The sequence below is a fragment of the Periplaneta americana genome, chromosome 1 (genome assembly GCF_040183065.1).
Source record: "Periplaneta americana isolate PAMFEO1 chromosome 1, P.americana_PAMFEO1_priV1, whole genome shotgun sequence".
NCBI classification, from domain to species: Eukaryota; Metazoa; Arthropoda; class Insecta; order Blattodea; family Blattidae; genus Periplaneta; species Periplaneta americana.
In genome coordinates, this window is record NC_091117.1 from 21,925,569 (window position 1) to 21,946,438 (window position 20,870).

Consider the following 20,870-nt stretch of genomic DNA (forward strand, 5'->3'; position numbering starts at 1 on the left):
CTTAATGTTACTTGCATCAGGAATGAAGTAACTTTAGTGGAGTTGTAGAGTTTACTTAATTTTTGCAAATATTTAAAAACAATAATTAACAGTGCAATTTAGGTGAAATTGCAGTGGTAAGTTTCCAATTTATAATTATTACTATATTGAACGTCTCTAAAAATAATATGTTAAAAGCCTAAAGCAGTAAAATCAATATGTCACTTAAGCGGTAAGAAGAGGGAAATTGTTATGTGTGTTAGGTTGGGAATACTGAATGTGGAATTTTAGACTTTCCGCGGATTGGTTTTGTGCGGAAACCAAGCAAATACGCACGATCTCGCACAAACGATTATACTCGTATCCTGCGATACAGCCCATAAATCTCATTTCTGCTGCTGTAATTATCCTTTGTCAGAGTTATAACTTACCTGTAATTGTACGGGAGGTAAAGGGTCTCCTTTTTGGCAACTGAAGTACGAGCTTCAAATTCACAAATGATTTTTTTACGTTCTTCCGGTATTTGAAGCGAAATTATTGTTGAAATTTGTAAAAATATATTGCAAGATTTTTTTATGTTACATAATAATTTATATTCTACTTACGATTTTTTAATTGCATTTTTCATCTTGTAGTTTTTTATTAGTAATTTTTTTTAGTTCAGATTTTGTTACCTAGATATTATGTTTTCCTTATTTGTAATTAGAGGTATCTTTCTGTTGTGTATTTTTTCTGGATCTTTTATGATCACCTGGGATCACAGACAGACGATTTTTAAGTAGGCCTACATATTTCTTTTTCTCAACTTCTTTGCAAATGGTCCATGCTTCACTGCTGTATGTAAGGAGTGTTATGGCTAATGTTTAAAATCGTGGTTTACTTTACGAAGTTTAAATCTTCAAATCTTTTAGAAATAATATCTAAAGGAGGCAAGTACTGTCCGACCAATTGGTTATGTTTCCCCCACCTGTTTCTACTAACCCCTCTGTAAAGACTAGTGGCTGAACTGTTAAGGTAACGGTACTATGCATAGACATTTCGCTAGTCCGCGCTACGAGCGTGCTAAACTAGCCGCGGCTATCAACTGGTTACTTGTATAGGATTCATATCATATCATATCGTTAACACTGGTTTATAAATACGACAAACGTTAGTTCGCTGATCATCCGCCGGAAGCCCGCGCTAAGAATGTCTATGAATACGGCCCTTACAGTCTTTTCTGAAAATATAGAGTGATTTATATAGAACTGACACATTTCTTTCATTAATTGTTTCAAAACGAATTATGCTAGCGACAACTTATTGTACCTAAAATGTAGAGGAATTTTGGGAGATTATTTACTTCTATAGCAAATGTTGAAAATGTCCTCCATCCTGTATAAGGCACAACTCAACACGTCGTTCCATGTTACTGGCCACTCGTTGGAGGACTCTGTTGTCAATAGCTTGAATCTCCTGTGTGATGTTGTGCTTCAGATCGTCCAATGTCTGAGGACGTGTGGCGTAAACCCTGTCTTTTAAGTATACCCCATAGAAAGAAGTCCGGCGTTGTCAAATCCGGAGATCTCGGTGGCCACAGGTTCCTGGAAATTATTCGGTGGTCAAAGAAACTTGCAATTAGTTCCATGGATTCATTTGATGTATGGCATGTAGCGCCATCTTGCTGAAAATATCCTTGACTCAGCTCTACATCGTCCAGTTGCTCAACAAACTCCATGAAAATCAGTCGGTACTGATTCGGTCGGTACTACATGAATTCGTAATCCAGTACTGCTTCACAAGGAAGAGTCGTTGATTTAATGTGTACTGCATTTTCACGTTGACACAAAATGTCGAAAACAGCTGCCAACAATAGGAATAAAACATAAACATCTGCGCATCTAGTGACAAGGAATCGAAACTCTAGAACATTCTGCTTAATTTGGCGCTAAAATGGGGCCATTGAATGAATTTCCAATGCAATAATTAAAGAAAGAAATGTGTCAGTTCTATATAAATCACTCTGTATTTTCTATATGGAATTAAGGCCTTCCCAAACAGACGCGATACGGAATGCGTTACGATAGCGTTACGATTTCGCGATAACGCAATATCGCACTATCGCGAAGAGGTGCCCAAACTGGCGCGTCCGCGATATACGATATTCTAACTCCCCAGCCAATCTGATTATCGTAATGGGTGACCACATATGCGGACTTAGTTTTCCAGCCACAGCGCAAAGACCAGTTACCTTCAGCAAGTGTATATCGCTTGTGCTCACAGATTGCGATTTCGGATTACTTGTAAACGAACGTGGAATTTTTTATTGAGTTCGTAAAGGAAAATCCGTGGCATGGAAAAGGAGAAGAAATGGAAGGAGATAGCTACAAAGTTAGATGTAAACAATAAGTGCAATTATTTATTTATAATTTGATGTCGTACTGCCTTGTAGACTGACGCGGGGTTTAAGCTAGAAAATAAATAACTGTCGCACAAATGAAAAAAAAAATATTTGTGCAAATTGCAAAATGCTTGTACAATATTATAAATAATTGTGCAGAAATATAAAATTAATAAAGTATGTGGAAACAAAAAGTTATGTAATTTGTTTGTCGGATTTTATTACTTTCAATGTCTTACCACACTCTAGATATACTTATGTAAGTAAATCATTAGACGTAGGTATGTTTAGAATAAATTACTACTGAATTTACTTCACATTAAAATTCGTTATTTTATGGGTACTCTAAACATTGAAATTCTTTACTAGTAGGCTCTTCAAGGTTACCAGAGTGCTAAGGTTAGTTGTTGAACTAAGGTATAAAATTAATCTTTTTCTTCCCTTGTGGCATTTAACTCGTGAATCCACAACCTCCTGCAACAAAAAGAGCAAATTAAAAAAAATAAAGTTTATAATCGGGTACTTGTTATTTATTTCACGTTCTTGGCAAAGAAAAACTAAATCATCACTTTATACCTTTTTATATTGTTTATCTTAACCATACATGACTACCATGGACTTACCTGCACCTGCTTTGCCTGCGACGATTCTCATCCAAGAAAGAGAAGTTCCTCTTCCTTTGAAGATGAATCCATAAATGACACACTTCAACCCAGCATCAAAATAAACGCGTGGCGTTCTCGCGATCTACATCTCCGGGAGAATAGAACGCAAAATCGTCGCGTTCTACTTGCTGCGATAATAACGCATATTGCGATAATCGTGTGTGTGTGTGAACACAATCATTGAACGCAATGAAAACATTTATCGCAAAATCGTAACGCTATCGTAACGCATTCCGTATCGCATCTGTTTGGGGAGGCCTTTAGAAGTCTATGTAAAATTATACAGCTTTTCAAAACAATTTAAAGGAAAGAACCTCGTTAAGTAACTGTCACGTGACTTCCCCGTCACTCGGTAGTCACGTATTGAACCGCGCACTGAGAGTGTTACATAATATAAATCATACTTTTAAAATTCGGGATTTATTATTAGGAACTCAGAAAATTGACAAAACATTTCGACTTTGACCGAGCTAAATTGAAATAAGCCTCTGTAGTTCAGTCTCTCACAAGTAAATCGTGTAGTAATCAAATTGAATAAGTCCATAAGACTGCCTTACTTACAGTCATTATTTGGATTTTGCAAACGAATTTTCATAAGTTTACTTAGACTTTAATGCAATGTGTCTTGCCAATCGCAGATCACTTGCTGAGCTACTTTCATTATGTAAGTTATTCAACGGTCTACTGGATAACAGCGAAATAGGCGTATTGTCACAAATGAAAAATAGGTTAGGTAACAGTGGCTAGAGGCGACGTCGACCATACTGAGGCGTATTGTGCACTCCAAATTTTATGGGATGGATGAGGTATACCAGCCCACCGGCCGCATGTGAACCTCACCCAATGGGGTCCCCCTTACCCCCGCCCTAAGTTACAAAAAAACTAAGTAGCACAGGGTCCATTCCAACGACCCTTCCAAGGTTTCGAAGCGCCCTTGGAAGTGTTCTTAAGGAATGAATCCTGGCAGATATCGCGGATGGCTTGAAACCAGGGACTGTTGCAGATAGGACGCCACCTTCCGTAAGCGGACGAAGACATGCGTCATGATGTGAATATGTCTATGGAATGAGATGATGAAGATAAATGATATGAAATCTAAATTCTTTTTCTACACGGGAGGGGAAGGCAAATGGACCGTGACATTGAAAATTCCAACCCGGCATTTGCCTAAGTAACTATGGGAAACCACGGAAAAACCACAGTCAGGTTGGTCGCTCCGGGAATCGAACCACGGACTTCCCGAATGCGAGTCCCATGCGGAAAGCATGAACCACCTCGCTCAGTTACGTTGTAATTGGGGTTTTGGTCTGTTACAGACAAAATACAATTAAAATACACATGCAAGTCGTCGTTGTTCTTGTAATAGTTCCTATACTAAAAATATAAAATTTTTCAGTAGGAAGAAAAAACAAATTTATTCATTCTATGGCAGTGGTACATAGTACTGTAGATTGTGAATTCTTACATTTTCGAAAGAAAGAAATATAATTACATATAGGAGATTTTATTATTTGCTGTATCACTATTTAAGTTATTTAATAGAGCAAAAATCTGAAGGAACAACGACGAAATTACCTTCACAGCAGTTATGAAGACAAGCTCCACTTAAATTTCTTTTGTCTTCTTTAAAGTCGTCTGTGATTGGTCATAATATGTACTGCTTCTCACTTCACAGACAAGTATCCAGAAATATCTGATCCCAGCCGCGTACTATGTGGAAGGGGTTAATTATATACTAACAAGGGAAGGGTTTCGGCTCGAACAGGAATTTTTGGTTAAAGATGTGTACAGAGGCTTACCTCACAATGGTGATGAAGTCCGTAAAAGCATTCATTTGTGTAACTCTCCGTTTGGTTGGTATTGGTCAATACACTTCTTTAAAAATGTAGCCTACATGAGGATTCTCTATAAAATGCATGAAACAGCATGGAGCAGAGCAATAAGCACAACACGCAGAAGCAACACCTGAACAATCTTCTGAACCACACTCCAGTGCTGAAAAATCAAATGCTACCCGAATTACATTTTTGAAGTCCGAGACTTGTTCAGGATTCACGTAACCAGCTGACTGCCAGGAATACTGAAGCATAGGGCGGTATACTGGAGCAGACAACTGGTTATGAATAATAGAGTGCATTTTCATTATAAACACTCGATTTCCCAAGTTAAGTTCTGGATTCTCAGCAAGAGTCCTTATGCAATCTGTTATCCTCCGAGCATATATTTTGTGTTGCCTAAGGAAATAGATATCCAGACGCTGGAAATATTTAGTTTTTTTAGGTGGAATGATTATACATTCTATGTTCTAGCCTTGGAATATTTCATTTATCAAGGTTGTGTCCTTGTGCACATTCAATGACTCACACAACAGTGTGTATTTTTGATTAGCTGCAATATTTTCAGACAGAACGTTGGAGAAAAGTGTTCTTAATTGGGCTCTAGACATTTTACCACTCGCACTAGCTTCTAGACTAGGCTAGGCTTACGGGTAAGGTGTCCCATCCCCTTAACTTGTGCAGTGCTCTCCCCACCCCTCAACTTGTACAGTGCTCTAACAGACAAACCACACATTACACAAATGAATGCTTTTGGGAGCTTTACAGAGATGTAAAGATGGGCCTGTATACAAGTTTTGGATACGACATTCCTGTTCGAGCCGAAACCCTTCCCTTGTAAGTAGCAATACTACTTTATAGTGCATTTAAATCCGAGCCGTGATCATTGTACGAAATAAAAAGTATCTGGAGAGTAGTTTTTGACGGCAGTTACTTTTCCCGTCAGAAGTTCCTATCGCTGTACGTAAATGTAGGGCTAGAGAGCGCCGTCTAGCACGATGCGCATCTGTCTGATTGTCTTGCCTTTTAACGACTTACAGCCCCGCCCATTGCGTATGAGGCGCGGCTTGCATACTCGGCAGGCGCACTTTCGTTCAGTGCAACGACCGAGTGAAAGTGCTCTACGCAAGGTCAAGCACTGAACTAGATTCTGGGTCAGACTCGGAGTGTGATTCCGAAGACTTCCAGTTGATGTTGTTCGGCACGTAAGCAATGTAACCTGCCACATGATCAGGCACAAATGGAAGCAAATATCGTGAGATTGGATGTCATCTGATAATGTTCATACCTTTTCGTTGTGAAGTTACGTATTGTATTACGAAGAGGCTCTGCGTGAACCTGACCCCTCACGCAAGGTCTCTGCCAAGTGTGTAAGGTCGGAATTACTTGAAAATTTTAAAGGTTAAGGGGTTAGGTAAAGCTTACATCACTAAAATTTTTGGAAATATTCAACATATTTTTCCTCCATTATTATATCTTGTACAATAACATCCCACTATTCATCCTCTTTTACTGTCTCAGTCTCCCGTGAATGGAATTCTCTACCTCAGAAGATTAGGGGCTGCCAGACAATAACCACTTTCAACAAAACGCTAAACGATTTCTTACGGGCGCGGTCGAATTGAAGTTATAATTGTGATCGAGTTTAATAATTTAATTTAATTTAGGTATGACTATCATTACTATTACTGTTATTATTATTATTATTGTTATTATTATTATTATTATTATTATTACATAATTATTTTATTGGTGTTGTGAAGATAAAAAGAATTCTCATTGTATTATATTAATTATGTATTATATTGTCTTGTAGTATTGTATTGCTTTGAATTGTATCGTATTACATAATTATGTTATATTCATAGCATTGTAGTAATTTTCTATCATACTGGTTGAGTGGAAGAGAAGGCCGAATGGCCTTATCTCTGCCAGTTAAAATAAATTATTATTATTATTATTATTATTATTATATTAATAATGAAAATTGGTATGTGTAAAACACTGAACTTCTGCTATATGAAAACAGTATTTTTACGATTTAAAAAAAAATTCTCTAAACTTGTTAACTTTTTCGTGTCCTCTCTCTTTTATTTTATTGCTGAAACTCATGGTTACGATATCATGCTCTTTCCAATACATTCCTTAATAAATATTTTTTTTTTTATTTTGTGTTAGATGAAAATACTGATATTGACCATTTTGTAGAATGAATTTATTGTTTATCAGACAATCTATCAAATATAGAGAAATGATCTTGCATCATATTGTAGATATGACATGCATTAACACACACAAGAAATTTCATCACAGAATGTTGGATAGTTTTTTTAGTTATGTGGGAAACGCTTCATCACTGCACAGTGAACTGAATTTAAAAAAAAAATGTAAATAATTTTTTAAATCGTAAAAATATTTTTTTCGTATAGCAGAAGGGCAGGGTTTTACACTTACAAAATTTTCATTATTGTACAAGATACAGTAATGGAGGAAAAAAATTTGAATATTTCCAAAATTTTACTGCTATAAGCTGTACCTAACACCTTAAACGCCTACAACAGTATATTACGTAAGAAATAATGGAAGGAATACGGAAAGAAAATAATAACAAAACCAAGAGAAAAAAAGAGATAAAAGAATGAATTAAACAAGATCTATTTGCTCTTCATCGTCATAATACCCTACTGGTTCAGTAGTTTGATGTTCTTCATTAATTGAATCAAATTACTGGTCGAGACATTCAATAGCTTATCAAGCTTCGGAAAGTGTTTCCCAAAGACAAGAGCTCTTTGATGAGCGAGTGCATTGAATTACGTAACAGAGGAGCTACAGACTCGTTTCTCAATGGACAGTGAGTACAAACTCGATTAATGTTATGTCTCATTTTGTACAGGTGTTTCTTGATGGCGAAAGAAAGAGAGATAAAAAAAAACTAGAAAGAAGGAAAAAGAGTAAAGTAAGAGAAACTAAGAAAAAAGAAAAGAAAGAAGTAAATGAAACCAATAAATAAAGAAACAGAGACAAATAATAAAAACCAAGACAGAAAGAAAAACAGATTAAGTAAAAGAAACCAGAAATAAATAAATAAATAAATTATTATCACCAACATCATCATATTAGTGACTAGTATTGAATTCTCATTTACAAATTTTTCATTTATGTATTAATTAATCAACATTATAATAATTGTAAACATTGCTTTTATATTTATGTTGTTATTATTGTATCTATTGTGATAAACAATTTATTATTGGTCAACCGCTATTGTCTAGCATTTATAAATTATTATTATTATTATTATTATTATTATTATTATAACTACATGAATATGTTAGGAGAAAATCCAAAAACGATTAGGGAAAACACGGAAATTCTGCTTGAAGCAAGTAAAGCGATTGGTTTGAAATTAAATTCCGAAAAGTCAAAGTATATGATTATGTCTTGTGACCAGAACATTGTACGAATTGTAAATATAAAAATTTGAGAGTTATTCTTCGAAGAGGTGCAAAAATTCAAATATCTTGGAGCAACTATAACAAATATAAGTGACAATCGGGAGGAAATTAAACGCAGAATCAATATGGGAAATGCGTGTTATTATTCGGTTGAGAAGCTCTTGTCATCTTGTCTGCTGTCAAAAAATATGAAAGTTAGAATTTATATTCTGCATGGTTGTGAAACTTGGACTCTCACTTTGAGGGACAGAGATTAAGGCTTTATGAGGATAAGGTTCTTATGAAAATATTTGGGGCTAAGAGGGATGAAGTTACAGGAGAATGGAGAAAGTTACACAACGCAGAACTGCACGCATTGTGTTCTTCACCTGACATAATTAGGAACATTAAATCCAGACGTTTGAGATGGGCAGGACATGTAGCACGTATGGGCGAATCCAGAAATGCATATAGAGTGTTAGTTGGGAGGCCGGAGGGAAAAATATCTTTAGGGAGGCAGAGACGTAGTTGGGAAGATAATATTAAAATGGATTTGAGGGAGGTGGTATATGATGGTAGGGACTGGATTAATCTTGCTCAGAATAGGGACCGATGGCGGGTTTATGTGAGGGCGGCAATGAACCTCCGGGTTCCTTAAAAGCCAGTAAGTATTATTATTATTATTATTATTATTATTATTATTATTATTATTATTATTATAACTACTACGATTACATTCATTTCCTTCGAATTTGTAAATTTTAAACCGTGATATTGCTATATCTTCATTATAGACATTCTAACCCAGTCCTAGACACAGTCTCGGTGCAAAAGTCAGTTCTTTATCCATTAGCTGTTCCTCTGGTCTTCAAAATTATTGCATATTTTGATGGGAAGGCCAGATTTCGGAATGAATTCTTGATACGGAACAAAGGCATTCATTACAATCAATGTCGTCGAATAATCGATAGCAAAGAAGAGATAGGCTTGCTTCATTTCTGTAAGTTTGCATGTGAATAAAAAAGTTTCATAAATTAATTTTTCTCAAAATGACATACTTTTTATGTAAATTTCTGCTTTGCAGTGTACAGTATTCTACTCGAGGACAAAATCTTAGTTAACCGTTCAATTTAGTGAACATAGTAATAATAATAATAATAATAATAATAATAATAATAATAATAATAATAGGCCTAATAATAATAATAATAATAATAATAATAATATAGTTAATCTACATATTAATGTACGAGTAGTTAAACCACAATTTTTGTAGATTCCAGGTATCGATCAAATTCCAGCAGAATTAATACAAGAGGGTGGGAGTGCATTATATAGCGAAATTTATAAACTTGTACTTGCTATTTGGGAAAAGGAAATTGTACCAGAACAATGGAAGGAGTCCATAATTGTACCTATTTTTAAAAAGGGGGACAAAACCAACTGTGGTAACTTTCGAGGAATATCACTTTTGTTGACGTCGTACAAAATTTTGTCGAATATTCTTTTGAGAAGATTAACTCCGTACGTAGATGAAATTATTTGGGATCATCAGTGCGGTTTTCGGCGTAATAGATCGACTATTGATCAGATTTTTTGTATTCGACAGATAATGGAGAAAAAATGGGAGTATAAGGGTACAGTACGTCAGTTATTCATAGATTTCAAAAAGGCTTATGACTCGGTTAAGAGGGAAGTATTATATGATATTCTTATTGAATTTGGTATTCCCAAGAAACTAGTTCGATTAATTAAAATGTGTCTCAGTGAAACATACAGCAGAGTCCGTATAGGTCAGTTTCTATCTGATGCTTTTCCAATTCACTGCGGGCTAAAGCAGGGAGATGCACTATCACCTTTACTTTTTAACTTCGCTCTAGAATATGCCATTAGGAAAGGTCAGGATAACAGGCAGGGTTTGGAATTGAAGGGGTTACATCAGCTTCTTGTCTATGCGGATGACGTGAATATGTTAGGAGAAAATACACAAACGATTAGGGAAAACACGGAAATTTTACTTGAAGCAAGTAGAGCGATCGGTTTGGAAGTAAATCCCGAAAAGACAAAGTATATGATTATGTCTCGTGACCAGAATATTGTACGAAATGGAAATATAAAAATTGGAGATTTATCCTTCGAAGAGATGGAAAAATTCAAATATCTTGGAGCAACAGTAACAAATATAAATGACATTCGGGAGGAAATTAAACGCAGAATAAATATGGGAAATGCGTGTTATTATTCGGTTGAGAAGCTTTTATCATCCAGTCTGCTGTCCAAAAATCTGAAAGTTAGAATTTATAAAACAGTTATATTACCGGTTCTTCTGAATGGTTGTGAAACTTGGACTCTCACTCTGAGAGAGGAACATAGGTTCAGGGTGTTTGAGAATAAGGTGCTAAGGAAAATATTTGGGGCTAAGCGGGATGAAGTTACAGGAGAATGAAGAAAGTTACACAACACAGAACTGCACGCATTGTATTCTTCACCTGACATAATTAGGAACATTAATTCCAGACGTTTGAGATGGGCAGGGCATGTAGCACGTATGGGCGAATCCAGAAATGCATATAGAATATTAGTTGGGAGGCCGGAGGGAAAAAGACCTTTAGGGAGGCCGAGACGTAGATGGGAGGATAATATTAAAATGTATTTGAGGGATGTGGGGTATGATGATAGAGGCTGGATTAATCTTGCACAGGATAGGGACCGCTGGCGGGCTTATGTGAGGGCGGCAATGAACCTTCGGGTTCCTTAAAAGCCATTTGTAAGTAAGTAAGTAAGTACTAGGTATCACTTCTTAGCAGTCGATATAATGGTTGGATAATGAGTAGCATGTGAGCTGAAAGGGAATAGGGGAAGAAAAATTATACGTTTCAACTATGAATTATGAAAATAATAACATTTTTATTATTTTTATATAATTAAACAATTAACAAAACGCAGAATAACAATAAACATAACAATAACAATAATAAAATAACAACATGAAAACAACAAAGAAAAACATTATCTTCAGTCTTAAATTAATCGAAACGAGAGGTGATGACAATACTGCGAGCCCACCTGTCCAGTCCGGAAGCTGTTTGTGTCAGGTACCTGTAATGAAAGAGAACAACGCAGTCGTCAAACTTACTTAAAATATTTGTAAGTGACAGTAGGTCTTTTACAGGGTTTAACGTGGAACTTCTCTGCCTATCACTCGAGAAAAATTGTAAAAAAAAAAATTGCCCCTTATGGAAGTAGCATCGTTGCAACCCGCAATGCATTCGTTAGGCAAATAATTTCATATATCTTGATTACACAACTTTTAACACTGTACCACTTCGGAATATATATATATAATACTTTCTTGTGCTAAATTCTAACGTACCTTGTTTATATGTTTCGACCTTCTATGGATCATCTTCAAAAATGGTCGTTGCTGGTCTTGGCGCCTCTTGTTTTTCTCCTGTGAGGGTGTGTTCGTGTGGTGTAAAGTGGAGTCAAAGAGTGTGTGTGTTCTGAAATTGAGTTGTGTGTTGAGAATTTCATTGGAGTGTGTTTTTGTGTGTCTGTATATTTCATATTGTTCTAGTTTTAACACAAGAAAGTATTATCATACTTATTCTGAAATAATTTCACTTGTTCATTCATGGTCCAGGTAATGCTTCTACTATAACATTGATCAAATGGAATGCGCAACCTGTACTTATTGTGTTAGGCCTAATGTTATTTGGTTTTGTATTTTAAGATGTTATGTTCCTTAAACTACAGCACTGATCAAATAGAATGATTAATCTATTATTATTTTACTGGATCCGTTTTTTTTTTTTAAGTTTATATGAATCGCAGCATTATCTGAACCAGTCGGTTATTAATGTGCAACGACATTACCGAAAAAAGTTTGATGTAGATCCATCCAGTGGGCCTACAATCCGTAAATGGTACACGAATTTTAAGGCAAGATTCTTCGCAAGCGGTTGCGATTTCATCCGTACCGACTACAGTTGCTGCAAGCCCTAAAACCAGAGGACAAAGTGCTACGAAGAAATTTCTGCAAAAGTATGCAGACTATAATTTGAAAACGATGATGAATTTATTCGTTCCGTGGTGTTTTCTGACGAAGCCACTTTTCATCTTTGTGGTAAAGTGAACAGACATAACCTCAGAATCTGGGGGTCGGAAAATCCGTGTACCTACGTGGGACTTGACTATAGACTTGATGTGTGTCGTGTTACCAAGTGGGGACACATTGAACATCTTTAAGGTAATAAGAAACTAAACTTTTTGAATTTCTCTTTCCATTGGTACTATTTTCATGCACCTCAGATTCATAGGACGTAAATTACATGTGTTCGAAACCGGAAAGCTCTTTTGTAGGAGCCCTGTGTAATAAAATACGCAAGTTCTTTCCTATATTGTTATTACAAATACTGTATTTACTTAGCCGAAGACTAATTTATTACTTATAAATTTGTAGCGCTCGGAAAAAGTAGCACAAGTCAAAAGGAGAAGGAAAAAAACTGTCTTCACACTGGTTTATTTCCATTTGATTTTCTTCTGTATGAATTATTGTAATGGGAGAAATACTTATGTCTCTTTTCCCAAGCGAGTAGATGTTCCGTAAGTTGTCAATAAATTAATAAAAAATGTTTGTGGAAACTGACTTATGCCACTTTTCCCGAGCACTGCAGAAATTAAGTGCTGTCTACAGTATTTTATGTAGTAGATAAAAAATGGTTTATATCAATGACTAGAAAAATATTAAAATAATATATGTTGTACTTAAAGTAATTCCATTACAAGCATGATTATAACGCTATACGTCAACACTTTATAGTTTATAGGATACACCTATTTATGTATATTCCTTTGAAAGGATCTAACACAATATACCGAAAGCGGCTTACGTTGTATCAAAATTTATATCCCTAGTTTTTTATTTCCTAGTGAAACCTAACCTCCATTCGTCTACAACTAATTTCTACAAGGTTCATTAATCTCCATTCTGGTTGGGCGGGGCCTTAAGATTGACTCGGCCAAGTTGTTTACCGCAATAAATTTCATTTTAATTTTCAACGGGTAGAATTAATAGAAGAAGGTCGTAAACTTCACCGCGGTCGTTGCTCAAGGCACAAAGTAGTCGTGCTTCATTTAGTGATTTATCTCGAGGTAAAGGTTCGTGTTTAGATATGAGAACCTTTAAATTTCACAGGAGAAGTGGCTATCTAGCAGATTTTGTCCAGATGTTTCGAGTTCTCTACCAACTTACATTCTAAAATTACTCCATTTTGGACGTATCATAAACTCATCGCAGTTCAACAGTTTGCAACTGAAAATGGGGCGATAAGCAAAGCAATACAATCGATCAATCCAGAACGTAAAGATGAGATTCTTAAGGAAAAGGAATTGTTGTGTGGTTACGAAATAAAAACTTATACAGGGACATCACTTTATTTTTACTTGCATTTTTATTGTACCTGCTTTTCTGACTGTACTTGACTCCCACCCCTTTCACTAATGTCCTTGCTAACGTCAGCCACACAAACTTACGGCCGCTGTTGCTAGCAGTGAAGTAAACAGTACAGAGTACAGTGTGTTTCAGAAATATGTTGCGTTTTCTATAGAAGAAAGAGCTTACATTATTGAAATTTATTTTCACACCGGTACAGTGTGTAGCATAACTGAATTGATCTGTGTGGAATGAGCAGAAGTGAAGATTAGAGTTACCGAAAGTACGGTACCCTATAATATGGTACGGCACTTAACAGCATTATTTAAACAAGAGTTTTGTTTTACTGTTTGTAGGTATGAAGGACGATGATGGAAATTGGAATTACAATATAACCGAAAGTGAACAACAGTTTTTTTTCCTGATTATATCATTACGGAATACTTTCGAAGAAATGTCATTAATCTGGTAGATAAATTTACAGCAACAGTATGTACAGAAAGGAAGAAAAGTGTAAGATGGCCAACAAAGGTGACAGAAGATGCTGTTGACGATGCTGAAGAAAGGATGCAACGAAGTCCTAATAAGTCGGTCAAGAAGTTAGCTGTAGATTTTTTTTTTTTACGGAAGTGCTCACAAAATTGTCAGGAATAAATTAGGTTAGTAATATGCTGAATAAAGTAAATGTTACATAATGAATATAACCGCCTGAAGAGTTGAGTTTGTGAAAAAAAATTGTTACTACTCTACTGTTTTTTGATAAAATACCGTAAAAGTGATGATCAAACTGAAAATCATAATAGGTTACTGCATTTCACTGTAACATAAATCGATACACTACTATTTTTGTCTCCTCCTATAGCTAGTAAAATGATTTGTTTACATATTGCACTAGTAACACCAAACTCCTGTAATGGAAGGGGGTAACAGTGTTTCCGAGTATAGCCAGGTTAATGTTAAAAATGTTGGTAAAAATAAAGTGATGTCCCTGTACTTCGATATACAGGATAAAATCGTAAAGGCCCATTCACAATGAAAATTAAACATAACCGTAACATAAACACAGAAGTTTGCGGCCAGGCTATCAAATGGGATCATTCACAATGATTCACATAAACACTGACATTAACATTGCCGTTAGACGTTAACATGGAAGTTTGCGAACTCCAAACTTTCATGCTTATGCTTACGTGATTTGCAAACAGTACACAATCGTGGAGCGCTGAAGTATACGACAGAATATGAGGAAATGGCGTCGTTGTTACGTTTCCATGGTTATCAAGTATCTCTGCGGTTATGTTTATGTTCCCATCATGAATGATGTGATTTTACCGTAACGTTTATATTCCTAAGTTAACGCTTACGATATGTTTAATATTCATTGTGAATGGGCCTTAAGTAATGTCATTAATTTCAGGGAGTTATATTTTAAGATTTTTTAAACAAAAAAGTTTAATACAATTGCCCTCGTTTTTGCTTCCCTTTCGATATAAAAATTGTTCTATATGAAACATTTCACAGAGTGTTTTGGGAAAGTCATTGATCTAATTTAAACATACATGTACAAAGCTCTCTAGTGTGTAGTTTACAAGTCAACTAGTTGCTAGTCACTAGTGTGTAGTTCGGATTTGAGCTGTGAAAGACGGCCTTAGACTGCTATTTTTTAAATCCCAAATCTTCGAAACATTCTTGTTCTTAGTGTGGCTTCCTCCGGGACGGGAGCAAAGCTAGGGCTTACTTGTATTAAATTTGCGGCACGTATAAGAACCCTGTCGGTGGAGAGGTCCAGGCAAAATTGTCGCTCCGTTTCATTTCACCAGTGTTAAATTTCGATACTGAATATACTTTCCAATTGGAAGGTTGATATTTTGAATAAAATATTACTACCAATGTTATTGCTGCTGCTACTACTACTACTGCTACTACTACTACGTCTACTACAAATGCTACTGCTACTACTACTAGCTACTGCTACTATTACTGCTACTGCTACTATTACTAACCATTACTACAGCTACTACTACTGCTACTACTACTACTACGTCTATTACTACTGCTACTACTACTACTACGTCTACTACTACTGCTACTACTACTACTACTACGTCTACTACTACTGCTACTACTACTACTACGTCTACTACTACTGCTACTACTACTACTACTACGTCTACTACTACTGCTACTACTACTACGTCTACTACTACTGCTACTACTACTACTACGTCTACTACTACTGCTACTACTACTACTACGTCTACTACTACTGCTACTACTACTACGTCTACTACTACTGCTACTACTACTACTACGTCTACTACTACTGCTACTACTACTACTACGTCTACTACTACTGCTACTACTACGTCTACTACTACTGCTACTACTACTAGCTACTGCTAATATTACTGCTACTATTACTAACTATTACTACTGGTACTAACTACTGCTACTACTGCTACTGCTACTACTAGCTACTGCTAATATTACTGCTACTGCTACTATTACTAACTATTACTACTGGTACTAACTATTACTACTGGTACTACTGCTACTGCTACTACTACTGCTATTGCTACTACTACTAGCTACTGCTAATATTACTGCTACTGCTACTATTACTAACTATTACTACTGCTACTAACTACTGCTACTACTGCTACTGCTGCTACTACTACTAGCTACTGCTAATATTACTGCTACTGCTACTATTACTAACTATTACTACTGGTACTAACTACTGCTACTGCTACTACTGCTACTACTACTGCTGCTACTACTACTACTGCTACTACTACTGCTACTACTACTACTAACTACTGCTACCGCTACTACTGCTGCTACTGCCTGTACTGCTATTGCTATTATTATCACCACCACTACTACTACTGATACTTTCGCTGCTGTTGCTACTGCTAGACCTACTACTACCGCCACTACTACAACTACAATTGTCGCTACAACTAATATTCTATCACCACCATATTATTGTTGCTATTACTACTACCACTACTACTACTACTACTACTACTACTACTACTACTACTACTACTACTTTATTTAGTAGTTTACCAACACGTAAGAATGTGATTCGGAGAGATGGAAAACCTATGGCAGAATGGTAAACATTGCCAATGACATCGCTCTCCCCTTCTACCTTACACGCCCATTAGTGTCTTGTAGCCTCCTGCAGTCAAGACTTAGACATACTTCGTATGGATAAGTAGAAATTATCAGTAGATTGCTAAATAAACTGAAGGCAGATAAATATTTTAAATAATTATCTTTACACTTATTCTTATTCGCTTATTTTTTCTGTTTAGATCTTATCGTAGGCATACCTTTAACTTTCTGTTGTACTAACATTACATTATCATGTACTTCCTTTTTATCGCCTGGTTGAGCGGAAGAGAAGGCCTCACGGTCTTAACTCTGCCAGAAAAAAATAAAGCATTATTATTATTATTATTATTATTATTATTATTATTATTATTATTATTATAAAAACACAATCATTTCGCGCGGATGGTAAACGACCCGATGGTCTCACCAGCGAATAGGGATTATAAAGAATGGACACTTCGCGTCGGTACCTTTGATGTAGCCGGACCGATTTCAATGGCCTTCAAGCCAGCTAGAGCGTCAGATTCTGCTTTCTCCCTAGAGTTGGCGCTGATATCACACCAGCTAGCAGTCGACACAGCGGAAATATAACACATATAATTAATACATCTAGGTACATTATGTACTCGCGCGGATGGTAAACGACCCGATGGTCTCACCAGCGAATAGGGATTATAAAGAATGGACACTTCGCGTCGGTACCTTTGATGTAGCCGGACCGATTTCAATGGCCTTCAAGCCAGCTAGAGCGTCAGATTCTGCTTTCTCCCTAGAGTTGGCGCTGACATCACACCAGCTAGCAGTCGACACAGCGGAAATATAACACATATAATTAATACATCTAGGTACATTATGTACTCAAATAAAATAAATTGGATCCATAAAATAATAAATTCTTCATTAACTGTAATGTCTAGACTCTAGAGTTCCTTTATAATGAGAGTTCAGACGTTGACCCCAACAACAATTAAAATATGTAATGATTTGATAGCACTGAAAATGGAAAAACAAAACTCTCACGAGAAGTAAAACCATATACCTATATTATATTATATTATATTATAAAGATATTAAACGAATTTGATGCTTAATTTTATAATGTATTATATTATTTTATAATATAATTTATGATATCTGAAATATAAAATATTATTATTACAACTAGTTTGTCACTGAGAAATAAGGAAAAGCTGTTAACTTGAATTTATTTGAAGCAAAGCGTTACTGGATTATGCAATGAGGTAGGCGATGTTTGGATCCTGTGTCTCAACTCTATTCTCAATTATTATGTTGGCGTATGCTCGATTACACTACCTCTAGCGCTTGAAAGTGGAACTATCCGCTGGCGCACAGAAAAACAAAACACAGGAAAATTCGCTCAGTGTCCATTCTTTATAATCCCTATTCGCTGGTCTCACCTTAATCCTATGGTCAATAGGAAAATCTTTAATTTGGGACTCCACTTGCGTTGACACTCTAGCTCCACCTCACATGCCAAATATAACTCCAGCTGCTGAATTAACCGTGAAGCCAATAAATATGCACATCTTTTAAACAATTATATCTTTATCCCCTTCTGCTGTGGAGACCTTCGGTCCTTGGAGTCATGACGCTAAAGTTTTAGTATCTCGAATCGGCCAAAATTTTGATCTCCATTACTGGTGATCGCCGTTGCACTACTTATTTGCGTGAACGCTTAAGTATTGATATTCAAGGCGGAAATGCAATGAGCGTTTTAGGTATTCTTCCCGAATCCAGCCCTTTGGACGAACTTTTCCTTCTTTAAAATCTGTTAAGTATTCTGTGTGCGTAATTTTATTTACTGTATATTTCCAAAGAACAGTCCAAAAATTATTCAACATTTCGGAAGAATATAGATTAGAGACTCCTATAGGCTAACATAAGCCTAAGAGGAGTTTTTAATTTTTAGGTACAAAACACTAAAGAACGAAACCAAGTGTATGGAATCGTAGAAAAAGTTAATACATGTATTTTTAATTATTTTGGATGGAAATTTTCATAATAAAATTCAAATGATGTGGCAGTCAAATAATCAAGTTCCTAAAGCTTATTGGAAATCGCAGTACACAGACTAGTACTAAAATTATTACTCTATATTTCATGTACCTCCCTCAAATCCATTTTAATATTATCTTCCCATCTACGTCTCGGCCTCCCTAAAGGTCTTTTTCCCTCCGGTCTCCCAACTAACACTTTATATGCATTTCTGGATTCGTCCATACGTGCTACATGTCCTGCGCATCTCAAACGTCTGGATTTTATGTTCCTAATTATGTCAGGTGAAGAATACAATGCGTGCAGTTCTGTGTTGTGTAACTTTCTCCATTCTCCTGTAACTTCATCCCGCTTAGCCCCAAATATTTTCCTTAGCACCTTATTCTCAAACACCCTTAACCTACTATGTTCCTCTCTCAAAGTGAGAGTCCAAGTTTCACAACCATACAGAACAACCGGTAATATAACTGTTTTATAAATTCTAACTTTCAGATTTTTAGACAGCAGACTGGATGATAAAAGCTTCTCAACCGAATAATAACAGGCATTTCCCATATTTATTCTGTGTTTAATTTCCTCCCGAGTATCATTTATATTTGTTTCTGTTGCTCCAAGATATTTGAACTTCTCCACCTCTTCGAAGGATAAATTTCCAATTTTTATATTTCTATTTCGTACAATATTCTGGTCACGAGACATAATCATATACTTTGTCTTTTCGGGATTTACTTCCAATCCTATCTCTTTACTTGCTTCCAGTAAAATTCTCGTGTTTTCCCTAATCGTTTGTAGATTTTCTCATAAATTACTAAAAATATATATATATATATATATATATATATATATATATATATATGTATGTAACATGACAGATAGGAGTAATGATTGTTATCTCCATAATGAACAATGTTACAAAATTCTCTCGAGCGGCAATTGACTCAAATATATCTTACAGAATTAGTAATATAGGCCTAAATGCTCTAGTTAAAAAGAAAATTGTGTGAGAGCTATTTGAAAGTCTGTTGTCCCTGCTTGATTCGAACCAACTACCTTCCATCCCATATGTTATTGTAGCTCTCACATGACTTTCACTTTATCGCTTTATTCTTATTCTTCCATCTGTTTGTACATTAACGCAAACCTAGCACAAACATGCCCGAGGCAGGACGCGAACTCTTAACCGGCGAAGAACTAGTAGTCCACATTACTAACAGCGATTGGGTGTGGTCTTCAACCAACCTCTAAACACGCAAACAAAATTCGTAATACTTATTTGATACGCCTGTATCGACGGGTATTAATATCATTAGCACAGAGAAGAAAAATCTGAAAATCATGTTAAAAAAACAGTAGTTAATATGATGTGTGTAGTTACTGGCTATGACGCAATAAGTAGGTAAGAGTAATCTAATATGGCGTGTGTTATTAGAATGTAGTAATCTGGTTAATCTTATTATTTCAGAATTAATTACTTATAATTTCTCTTTCACACACGTTTAAGTTATAATGCATGTTCATGTTATCGAGTATATCATTTGAATTCAGCATTATTGTTCCTTTATAATCATTAATGAAGTATTAGCTCTTTCTCTATAGGAGGAGGCCTTTGCCCTTAACGGGACATTTTTAGGCTAATCATTTCATTTCATCATTTCATCTTGTCTCAGAAGGGAGAAAAATAATATGTGTAGGCCTACCAATCGATTACTTACATTTTATAACTCGATATATCTCACTAATTGTAAGTGCTTAGCTTAGGATGTGCGAAAATAACCGGTTATTTTCATACGGTTAACCGAATTGCAGAAGTTGAAACATTTTAAATATTTGAAGGTAGTTATAGGCTACCTCATAGACTATCTATGATGACAATTTAAGAATTAGGTTAATATGTACCCAAATAAGGTGAACTTCGGTTTCTGGATTACACACTTACTTTTAACTTGAAATATCTTTAGAATACAGTCATCATTCTTAACTCTATGTCTGACGTGTACTCAAGCA

The 20,870-nt window shown here is 35.7% G+C and overlaps 1 protein-coding gene across 1 annotated transcript in view; it reads right to left on the reverse strand.

Moving 5' to 3' along the window:
* Positions 1 to 11,215: 11,215 nt before the first annotated feature.
* LOC138708946 (uncharacterized) overlaps positions 11,216 to 20,870 on the reverse strand; it is a 30,353-nt gene continuing 20,698 nt past the window's right edge. The window contains exon 4 of the mRNA XM_069839335.1: positions 11,216 to 11,392. The gene's annotated coding sequence lies outside the window, so the exon portion shown is untranslated. The remainder of the gene's footprint in view (positions 11,393 to 20,870) is intronic.